The 11,386-nt window shown below is 39.9% G+C and overlaps 1 protein-coding gene across 6 annotated transcripts in view; it reads right to left on the bottom strand.

The window, feature by feature from the left end:
* The window catches only part of LRRC8B (leucine rich repeat containing 8 VRAC subunit B), a 77,218-nt gene that overhangs the window by 22,801 nt on the left and 43,031 nt on the right, over window positions 1–11,386 (bottom strand). For 5 of the 6 annotated variants that reach the window (XM_069597128.1, XM_069597147.1, XM_069597158.1 and 2 more), the window contains one exon: window positions 1,799–1,853. The gene's annotated coding sequence lies outside the window, so the exon portion shown is untranslated. Of the gene's footprint in view, window positions 1–1,798; window positions 1,854–3,082; window positions 3,174–11,386 lie in introns of all 6 variants that reach the window. The other variant, XM_069597166.1, reaches the window with a different exon arrangement.

Below are 11,386 nucleotides of genomic sequence, written 5' to 3'. Positions count from 1 at the left end.
AATTTGAAAAGAACTGGGAAGTTGAGAGCATTGCTTCTAGTCACCTAGGCTAAGTAATAATAGGCTTTCTTAAACAGTTTTAGAACATGAGGCTGAAAAAATAGTCCAGAGTATTTCTCTGTTATAAATATTTTAAATCATAAATCAAAATGAGAAGGTTTTTTTTTTTTTTTTCCCTGCTCTAGGACACACAAACCAGAATTATATTTTGGTCTTAACCCTTTCTCTAAAGTTAACATTTACATGCATTCAATCATGGAGTTTAGGACTTTACAAAGGTATACTAAGGAAACATGAGGCCTTGTTTCTGCTTTCATGGGATTTAAAATCCTATTGTGGAGAGATGACATGCATAGTTGAGAGTTAGCAACACCATCTTATACTGTCATTTCAGTGCCAAAATGAGTAGGATGGTGGCCAAAAATAAGCAGTGCATTTGGTTCTACACAAACAAAATACCCAAACAGAATGGGTGAAACATTACGGAGAATAGTAAAGCAGTGCTTGTCAAAGAGAGGTCAGGATTTTAGTCTTATGCAACCAATATTTAGAACGTCTACTATGTGCCAGACAGAGTTCTAAGTGTTAGGGAAATACAGAAATGTGCAAGATGGACAAGATCTTGGCTCCCAGGGACCTTACTGTGTAGTAAGGAGAGATAGGAAATTAGATACATGCACATGATAAAATCCGAAAAGCTACGAAGAAGACGTGGCTACTTTAGACCAGAGAGTCAGGCAGGCCTCTCGCTTTAGAGGGACTGCCACTAAAATGTAGATGAGAATGGAGTCAACCATGTGATGATACTGGGGGAGATCATCTTAAGCAGAAGGCGCAAGAAGCTTAGGATGTGTGCAGATCGGAAGGGAGGACACTTGGCCTCAGTGTCAGAAGCCTGGGGAAAGTTAAGAGTAACAGAGGACGGCAGGCAAGGTAAACAGTTAGGATAGCAAGTAGAGGAGTGGTGGAAAAGCCACCGAAGCGTCATAAGAAGGGAAGTGGCTGACCTGTTATTAGCTTCTCAGAATTCATACTGAACTCGATAATTTAACAGTAAAATGTGGATATACTCAAGAAGTCCAAGTGTCTACCTTCATCTGTAAAAAGAAGGATGCTCAGAAAACAGTAGGAGACAGGTCCACTGTCCGTAGCACTGCTTTACCGGGACTATGTTCAGAGCCGGGTGACATAGCTTTAAGACATGCCATATTCCGAACACTGGAGAGCCATGCAATTTAACACATAAAAATTAATCATTCATTGTGTCCAAGTCAAAAGCTCTGCTTCCACAACTACAAAAGATGAATCATGCTTGCAGGAAGCAACAGGAAATAGGGCTTGTTTACGTCTGACTTAACTACTCGAGGAAAGCAAGGCCATCTTTTTTTTATGGAAACATACCAAACAAACCTATTCGATGCATTAGAAATGCTACCTTAACCAAAAATCAGAAAAATAGAGACATGGAGTCATGGAGTCTAAGCCTCTCATAAACATTTATTATATTCTTTAGATCTCTAACGTTAAAAAATTACAACTATCTAACACATACATACACATATATTCTTTCCTACATACAAAATAAGCAAAGGATAGGAAGATGATATTTTACCAAAATGCATACAGATTTAATTTTCTGTTTAATTGGTTTTAAAACATCAAAAGGATTTTACTCAAAACATCTGTAAGAATAGTAATCTTTTTACATACTAAGCATTCAGTACTTATTTGCCCCAAACTACCAATGTAAAAGTAATTATCTTTACCATGTGTTCACAATTCAGAATATTAATCTTACCCTATGAATGCTGGTCAACTGGAAATGCTGCAATTAGTTTCTATTTGAAAAATTCCTAAAGAGAAAAGCATAAACATACTGTTACATTTTATCCGTCACAAACTGCAAGACAATTTTATCCATTTTTGTGGTTCTAAAGTTTCAAACATCTATAACAACTTTCTGAAACATACAAAAGATAACAGTTTAATAAAGCAACTGCTGTTAAAGAGGTCACTTTTAACCTCTCACAAAAGTTGTCAACTAAAACCCAGGGAGGTAAATAAATCACAGGGTGGCACTAGTGGTAAAAACCTGCCTCCACTGCAGAAGACTAAGAAACGTGGGTTCAGTCCCTGGGTGGGGAAGATCTTCTGGAGAAGGGCATGGCAACCCACTCCAGTATTCTTGCCTGGAGAATCCCATGTTCAGAGGGGTCTGGTGGTCTATAGGGTTGCAAAGAGTCAGACACAATTGAAATGACTTAGCATGCATGCACGTCATAAGTTAAGCATTTAATTCCATCACCATGGCAATTTAAAAGGCATAAAATGTGAACTTTAAATTTTTAATGAAGAATGAGATAAGCATTATATCTAAGGAATCACTATAAGAAAATTGTTTTCTCTTAACTAAAAGAAAAAATCATTGAAAATATCTGTGCTTCTTACAGAAAATAAGGAAACATGGGGAGAAAACAACTTAATGTTTAGGATCATTTTCTCCTTCCAGTTTTATTTTTGTTTCGTTTTTTGCTGGCCTGCTAGTTATATACAATTATACCATTATAAAATTAAATGATAAGATATTGAGATCTTTTTGACTCATCACTTCTCATAGGCTTTCTTGATGTTGTAGTTTCTCTAAACATCATTTTTAAATCATAACAGTTCACACATGGATATGTCATAGTTTACAAAATCATTTCCCTACTGAATCATAGATTTTTCTCTTTTCATTACTAATAATGCATATTATTACTAATACGTAACTCTGTTCATGTGATTTCCTTTGCAGAGACTTCTGGAAGTAGTAAGAGTACTAGGCTAAAGAGCATAAACATTTTAAGGCTTCTGATATATCAAATTATTTCCCAAGGAGATTACACTAATTTTCTTTCCTGTAAACAGTATGAGTAATACCCTCATGAGGTGGGAATCATCTTTAAAAATAAAAGTCTTTGCTAATTCCATACATGAAAATAATCTCACTGTTGCTTTACTGTATATTTCTTTGAACTGGCATGAATGCTTCCCAACATGTTTCAACAATGAGTTTCATTACCCTTTTCTATTTCACATTTACCTAAACTGGAGTATTTTGCTGAGAAGACACAAATGTAGAACTTAATGCAAACTCTCTCACAGTGACAGCTTGTCATCTCAGAGTGAAGCCACTGTTGTCAAGTAAAAAACAAAACAAAACAAAATGTAGCTCAGTGTCTTTATCCAGCCTAAAATCAAATCACTCAAATTCATTTTAGAAACAACAGCAAAAGTTAACACCTCTCTTTCTCCTCAGCACCAAACAACAGTACAAGCTGGAATAATGAAATGTGAAAGTACTAAATCACAATGCTTCTAAGAATAGAAATAAATGTTCCATATTAGGCAAGATCAAAATAGGACTTGGATTGTCACAGTCATTGTGACAAACCCAGCTGCTGAGGCAGCATCACTGAGTTCCCCAGCTTGCTGTGCCGGAGTGTTACAAAACTGGCCTTATCTACCTCTGAAAAACATTTACTCTCCCCAGAGGCAAGACACAAGATGTTTATTTTCCCTGAAAAAAATAAATTCCAAGATAACCTTAAAAATGTATTCTGGAAGATTGGAGATGACAAACACTGAGAACTCCCTTTCTCAAATAAGAGGTTTTTTTCAGAAGGCTCCCAGGCAGGGACACAAAACAGAACACTCCCAAGGGACTGTGGATTAAAGAACAATAGGGGACAACCAGCTTTCTGATAGAAACACAAAAGGTCCCAAGGCTTTTACTTTGAAAACTGAGACATCCAGGGGCTCTTATTTCCTTCTAGTCCATGGAGATAGCAGAGTCTGAGGAAACACACTTCTCTGTAGTAATCCAAAGGCCTACTATAAAATTTTAGAATCTGAGAAAGGCCTTCCACTTGGGAGAATTTGTCTCTCAGTGATAGATTCCTTTTATGATGTAGCAAGGAGTCAAGAATCTTTCTTTACCATCTAAGCCACCAGGTCAATATGGCAAGAATCACTGCGATGTCACAGTTTCAACCTGCCTTGTGCAATCCCATAAGTTTAAGGCTTTAGGTTGCGTAAAATGAAAGTATCCTATTTTCATCCATTTGAAAGATTCAAACTCCGAATACCAGATTTACTTAAAATTAAGAAAGGGTATTTCACTTCACCAATGATCCTACCCTAGGATCACTGTCATGAATCACTGCCTTGAGCCACACTGACCTCCACAGGCTACATTCACTGTTCTTCCATCTGCTTTCCCAGAAGACTAATAGATCATGGCATCTGCTCCCATCACTTCATGGCAAATAGATGGGGAAACAATGGAAACTGAAAAACTATTTTCTTGGGCTCCAAAATCACTGCAAATGGTGACTGTAGCCATGAAATTAAGATGCTTGTTCCTTGGAAGAAAAGCTATGACAAACCTAGACAACATATTAAGAAGAAAGACATTACCTTGCCAACAAAGATCTGTATAGTTAAAGTTATGGTTTCTAGTAGTCATGTATGAATATGAGAGTTGGACCATAAAGAAGGCTGAGCACCGAAGAATTGATGCTTGTGAACTGTGGTGTTGGAGAAGACTCTCAAAAGTCCCTTGGACTGCAGGGAGATCAAACCAGTTAATCCTAAAAGAAATCAATCCTGAATATACATTGGAAGGACTGATGCTAAAGTTGAAACTCCAATACTTTGGCCACCTGATGGGAAGAGCTGACTCATTAGAAAAGACCCTTATCCTGGGAAGATTGAAGGTAGGAGGAGAAGGGGACAACAGAGGATGAGATGGTTGAATGACATCACTTACTGAATGGACATGAGTTTGAGCAAGCTCCAGGAGATGGTGAAGGACAGGGAAGCCTGGTGTGCCGCAGTCCATGGGGTTGCAAAGAGCTGGACATGACTGAGCAACTGAACAATAGTTCTCTCCCACTATTTTATGACATGTAATAAGTTACTATTTCAAGTTCCTTGAGGACTGGGGCAGAATCTTATTTACCTATATTCTCAGGATCTAGCCCAGTGTCTCTTTCTAAGGCTATGGCAGCTTCCCTGTACCAATTCATCAATGGGGTGTTCAAACATCTTTGGAAAGTTAGTGAAATTAAACTAAAATATGCCTTTTCTCAGGGATGGTACAGAATATGGCTGGAAGAAAAGGCAAGGAGTCTGCTACTTTTCTTCCGGTCAGTTGAGATCCTGAGAACTGGCAAAAAGGGGAACTAGAGGCGCTCTTTGGCTACCCTATTATCTCTCATACAGCTCCTGGCTTCTCTTAACAATGTTGTGAACAAATATTTAAAGAATAGCAGGGGGGCAGTCCTAAGAAGGTGGAGGAATAGGATGGGGAGACCACTTTCTCCCCCACAAATTCATCAAAAGAACATTTGAATGCTGAGTAAATTCCACAAAACAACTTCTGAATGCTGGCAGAGGACATCGGGCACCCAGAAAAGCAGCCCATTGTCTTTGAAAGGAGATAAGAAAAAATATAAAAGATAAAAAGAGAGACAAAAGAGGTAGGGACGGAGATCCGTCCCGGGAAGGGAGTCTTAAAAAAGAGAGAAGTTTCCAAACACCAGGAAACACTCTCACTGGTGAGTCTGTGGTGAGCCTTGGAACCTCAGAGGGCAACATAATTGGGAGGAAAAATAAATAAATAATTAAACCCCACAGATTATGTGCCCAACGGTAACTCCCGGCGGAGAAGCAGCGCAGACTCCAGCAACTGCCATTAGCAAACGGAGGCTGGGCAGGGAGGTACGGGCTGCACTGCTTAGAGTAAGGACCAGGCCTGAATGCCCCAAGGGCAGTCTGAGGGAACTAACGTGAGATAGCAAACCAGACTGTGGGATAGCTATCCCAGGAAAAGCCCTAACCTAAGACACCGCCAGGCCAGCTCAAAGAACAAAGGACTGAACGGAGCTAGCTGGCTGCGGGCTGGCCCATACCCTGCCAGAGACAGGCAGGCAAGGGCAGCCCGAGCAGGAAGGGGGCAATCGCAGCCCCAGAGAGGCATCATCTACCAAACTGCAAGCAGACTTCGTTGCTAACCAAGACTTCTTGGGATTCTGGACTGTTGTCATCCGCCTGAGAAGGTGCGCCGGTTGTACATCCAGAAAACCAAGCGGCAGGGATGGGGGAGGCGATAAGTCATAGTGACCACGCTCGCCAAGCACCTGGTCACCTGAGCTGCTCACACCTGGCAAGGGAGCAAAACGCAGGCCCAACTGAGTCTGTGCCTTTGTGGAGTACCCGAGTACCTGAACCTGAGCGGCTTAGACCTGGGAAGTGCATACAACCCAGGGCTGGCCTCAGACAGTTCCCGGCAGAGCAACCTAGAGCCTAAGCAGTGTAGACAGGGAAAGCACACATGCCAGGAGCTGGGGCAAACCCAGTGTGGCTGAGACACTGCGAGCACATGCCAGTGTTACTCGTTTGCAGTGTTCTTCCCTCCCCGGGAGAAGGCGATGGCACCCCACTCCAGTACTCTTGCCTGGAAAATCCCATGGACAGAGGAGCCTGGTAGGCTACAGTCCATGGGGTCATGGAGGAGTTGGACACGACTTCACTTTCACTTTCCCTCCCCACAGCACCACTGAACAAGTGAGCCTAAAAAAGTGTCCACCACCGCCCCCTTGTGTCAGGGCGGAAATTAGACACTGAAGAGACAGGCGAACAGAAGAAGCTAAAACAGAGGGAACAGCCTTCGAAGAGACAGGTGCAATAGATTAAAACCCTGTAGTTAGCACCAAAAAATGGCAACCCACTCCAGCATTCTTGCCTGGGAAATTCCATGGATGGAGGAGCCTAGTAGGCTACAGTCCATGGGGTCACAGAGAGTTGGACACGACTGAGTGACTTCACTCACTCACATAGGAAGGGGCCTATAGATCTTGAAAAGTATAAGCAGGATCAAGGAACTATCTGAAAATGAACTGACCCCAAACTGTCCACAACAACACCAGAGAAAGCCCTAGATATATTTTTACTATTATCATTCTTTAAATTAAAAAAAAATATTTTTAAGTCCTCTATTACTCCTTTAATTTTCATTTTTATAACCTACTATTACTTTGCAAAAAAAAGACCCCATTTTTTAAAGCAAACTTCATATATATATATTATAATTTTTGTGACTTTTTCTTTAACATTGTATTTTTGAGAATCCAACCTCTACTCCAGATTTTTAATCTTTGCTTGTTGGTATTTGTTATCAATTTTGTACCTTTAAGAACCCAATCTTCAGTACCCATTTTTACTTGGGAGCGAGATTACTGGCTTGACTGCTCTCTCCCCACTTTGGACTCTGCTTTTTCTCCACTGGGTCGCCTCTATCTCCTCCCTCCCCCTTCTCTTCTCTACCCAACTCTGTGAATCTCTCTGTGTGTTCGGACTGTGGAGAACACTTAGGGAACTGATTACTGGCTGGATCTGTCTCTCTCCTTTTGATTCCCCCCTTTATCCTTCTGGCCACCTCTGCCTCCTTCCTCCCTCTTCTCTTCTCTGTATAACTCCGTGAAGATCTCTGAGGCATCCAGATTGTGGACAGCACATAGGGAAGTGATTACCGGCTAGCTTGCTCTCTCCTCTTCTGATTCCGCCTCTTCTCCTCCTGGTCACCTCTATCTCCTTCTTTCCTCTTCTCTTCTCCATGTAACTTTGAACCTTTCTGGGTGTCCTTCACTGTGGAGAAACTTTTCTTTTCTTTTTTTTGAAACTTTTCATCTTTAACCTAGATGAGATGTTTTTATCATTGGTGCTATATAGATGGAGAAGTCTTGAAGCTACTGTAAGAATAAGACTGAAAACCAGAGGCAGGAGGCTTAAGTTCAAATCCTGAGAACACCAGAGAACTCCTGACTCCAGGGAACATTAACTGATAGGAGCTCATCAAATGCCTCCATACCTACACTGAAACCAAGCACCACTCAAGGGCCAACAAGTTCCAGAGCAAGACATACCACACAAATTCTCCAGCAACACAGGAACATAGCCCTGAGCTTCAATATACAGGCTGCCCAAAGTCACACCACTGACATCTCATAACTCATTACTGGACACTTCCTTGCACTCCAGAGAGAAGAAATCCAGCTCCACCCACCAGAATACCCACACAAGCTTCCCTAACCAGGAAACCTTGACAAGCCCCCCGTTCAAACCCAGCCACAGCTAGGAAACTCCACAATAAAGAGAAATCCACAAACTGCCAGAATACGGTAAGGCCACCCCAAAAACAGCAATATAAACAAGATGAAGAGGCAGAGAAATACCCAGCAGGTAAAGGAACAGGATAAATGCCCACCAAACCAAACCAAAGAGGAAGAGATAGGGAATCTACCTGATAAAGAATTCCGAATAATGATACTGAAAATGATCCAAAATCTTGAAACCAAATGGAGTTACAGATAAACAGCCTGGGGACAAGGATTGAGAAGATACAAGAAAGGTTTAACAAGGACCTAGAAGAAATAAAAAAGAGTCTATATATGAATAATGTAATAAATGAGATAAAAAACACTCTGGAGGGAACCAACAGTAGAATAACAGAGGCAGAAGATAGGATAAGTGAGGTAGAAGATAGAATGGTAGAAATAAATGAATCAGAGAGGAAAAAAGAAAAATGAATTAAAAGAAATGAGGACAATCTCAGAGACCTCCAGGAAAGTGTTAAACGCCCCAACATTCGAATCATAGGAGTCCCAGAAGAAGAAGACAAAAAGAAAGACCATGAGAAAATACTTGAGGAGATAATAGTTGAAAACTTCCCTTAAATGGGGAAGGAAATAATCACCCAAGTCCAAGAAACCCAGAGAGTCCCAAACAGGATAAACCCAAGGCGAAACACCCCAAGACACATATTAATCAAATTAACAAAGATCAAACACAAAGAACAAATATTAAAAGCAGCAAGGGAAAAACAACAAATATCACACAAGGGGATTCCCATAAGGGTAACAGCTGATCTTTCAATAGAAACTCTTCAGGCCAGGAGGGAATGGCAAGACATACTTAAAGTGATGGAAAAAAATAACCTACAGCCCAGATTACTGTACCCAGCAAGGATCTCATTCAAATATGAAGGAGAAATCAAAAGCTTTACAGACAAGCAAAAGTTGAGAGAATTCAGCACCACCAAACCAGCTCTCCAACAAATGCTAAAGGATATTTTCTAGACAGGAAACACAAAAAGAGTGTATAAACTCAAACCCAAAAATAAAGTAAATGGCAATGGGATCATACTTATCAATAATTACCTTAAACATAAATGGGTTGAATGCCCCAACCAAAAGACAAAGACTGGCTGAATGGATACAAAAACAAGACTCCTATATATGTTGTCTATAAGACACCCACTTCGAAACAAGGGACACATACAGACTGAGAGTGAAGGGCTGGAAAAAGATATTCCACGCAAATAGAGACCAAAAGAAAGCAGGAGTAGCAATACTCATATCAGAGAAAATAGACTTTAAAACAAAGGCTGTGAAAAGAGACAAAGAAGGACACCACATAATGATCAAAGGATCAGTCCAAGAAGATATAACAATTATAAATATATATGCACCCAACATAGGAGCATCACAGTATATAAGACAAATGCTAACAAGTATTAAAGGGGAAATTAACAACAACACAATAATAGTGGGAGACTTTAATACCCCACTCATACCTATGGACAAATCAACTAAACAGAAAATCAACAAGGAAACACAAACTTTAAATGATACAATAGATGAGTTAGACCTAATTGATATCTATAGGACATGTCACCCCAAAACAATGAATTTCACCTTTTTCTCAAGAGCACATGGAACCTTCGCCAGGATAGATCACATCCTGGGCCATAAATCTAGCCTTGGTAAACTGAAATTGAAAACAATTTAAATCATTCCAAGCATCTTTTCTGCCTATAATGCAGTAAGATTAGATCTCAATTACAAGAGAAAAACTATTAAAAATTCCAACATATGGAGGCTGAACAACACGCTGCTGAATAACCAACAAATCACAGAAGAAATTAAAAAATCAAAATATGCATAGAAACGAATGAAAATGAAAACACAACAACCCAAAACCTGTGGGACACTGCAAAAGCAGCACTAGGGGGAAGGTTCATAGCAATACAGGCATACCTCAAGAAATAAGAAAAAAGTCAAATAAATAACCTAACTCTATACCTAAAGCTACTAGAAAAGGAAGAAATGAAGAACCCCAGAGTTAGTAGAAGGAAAGAAATCTTAAAAATTAGGGCAGAAATAAATGCAAAAGAAACAAAAGAGACCATAGCAATCATCAACAAAGCCAAAAGCTGGTTCTTTGAGAAGATAAATAAAACTGAAAAACCATTAGCCAGACTCATCAAGAAACAAAGGGAGAAAAAGCAAATCAATAAAACTAGAAATGAAAATGGAGAGATCACAACAGACAACACAGAAATACAAAGGATCATAAGAGACTACTATCAGCAGTTGTATGCCAATAAAATGGACAACATGGAAGAAATGGACAAATTCTTAGAAAAGTACAATGTTCCAAAACTGAACCAGGAAGAAATAGAAAATCTTAACAGACCCATCACAAGCACAGAAATTGAAACAGTAATCAGAAATCTTCCAAGCAAACAAAAGCCCAGGACCATACGGCATCACAGCTGAATTCTACCAAAAATTTAGAGAAGAGCTAACACCTATCCTACTCAAACTCTTCCAGAAAATTGCAGAGGAAGGTAAACTTCCAAACTCATTCTATGAGGCCACCATCACCCTAATACCAAAACCTGACAAAGATGCCACAAAAAAGAAAACTACAGGCCAATATCACTAATGAACATAGATGCAAAAATCCTTAACAAAATTTTAGCAATCAGAATCCAGCAACACGTTAAAAAGATCATAAATCATGACCAAGTAGGCTTTATCCCAGGGACGCAAGGATTCTTCAATATCCGCAGATCAATCAATGTAATACACCACATTAACAAATTGAAAAATAAAAGCCACATGATTATCTCAATAGATGGAGAGAAAGCCTTTGACAAAATTCAATATCCATTTATGATAAAACCCTCCAGAAAGCAGGAATAGAAGGAACATACCTCAACATAATAAAAGCTATATATGACAAACCCACAGCAAACATTATCCTCAATGGTGAAAAATTGAAAGCATTTCCCCTAAAGTCAGGAACAAGACAAGGGTGCCCACTGTCACCACTACTATTCAACATAGTTTTGGCCACAGCAATCCGAGCAGAAAAAGAAATAAAAGGAATCCAAATTGGAAAAGAAGAAGTGAAACTCTCACTGTTTGCAGATGACATGATCCTCTACATGCTGCTAAGTCACTTTGGTCGTGTCCGACTCTGTGTGACCCCATAGACG

This window comes from Ovis canadensis, chromosome 1 (assembly GCF_042477335.2).
Source record: "Ovis canadensis isolate MfBH-ARS-UI-01 breed Bighorn chromosome 1, ARS-UI_OviCan_v2, whole genome shotgun sequence".
NCBI lineage: Eukaryota > Metazoa > Chordata > Mammalia > Artiodactyla > Bovidae > Ovis > Ovis canadensis.
Note: the sequence above shows the minus strand (reverse complement) of the source record. Positions and strands in the feature narration are given on the sequence as shown.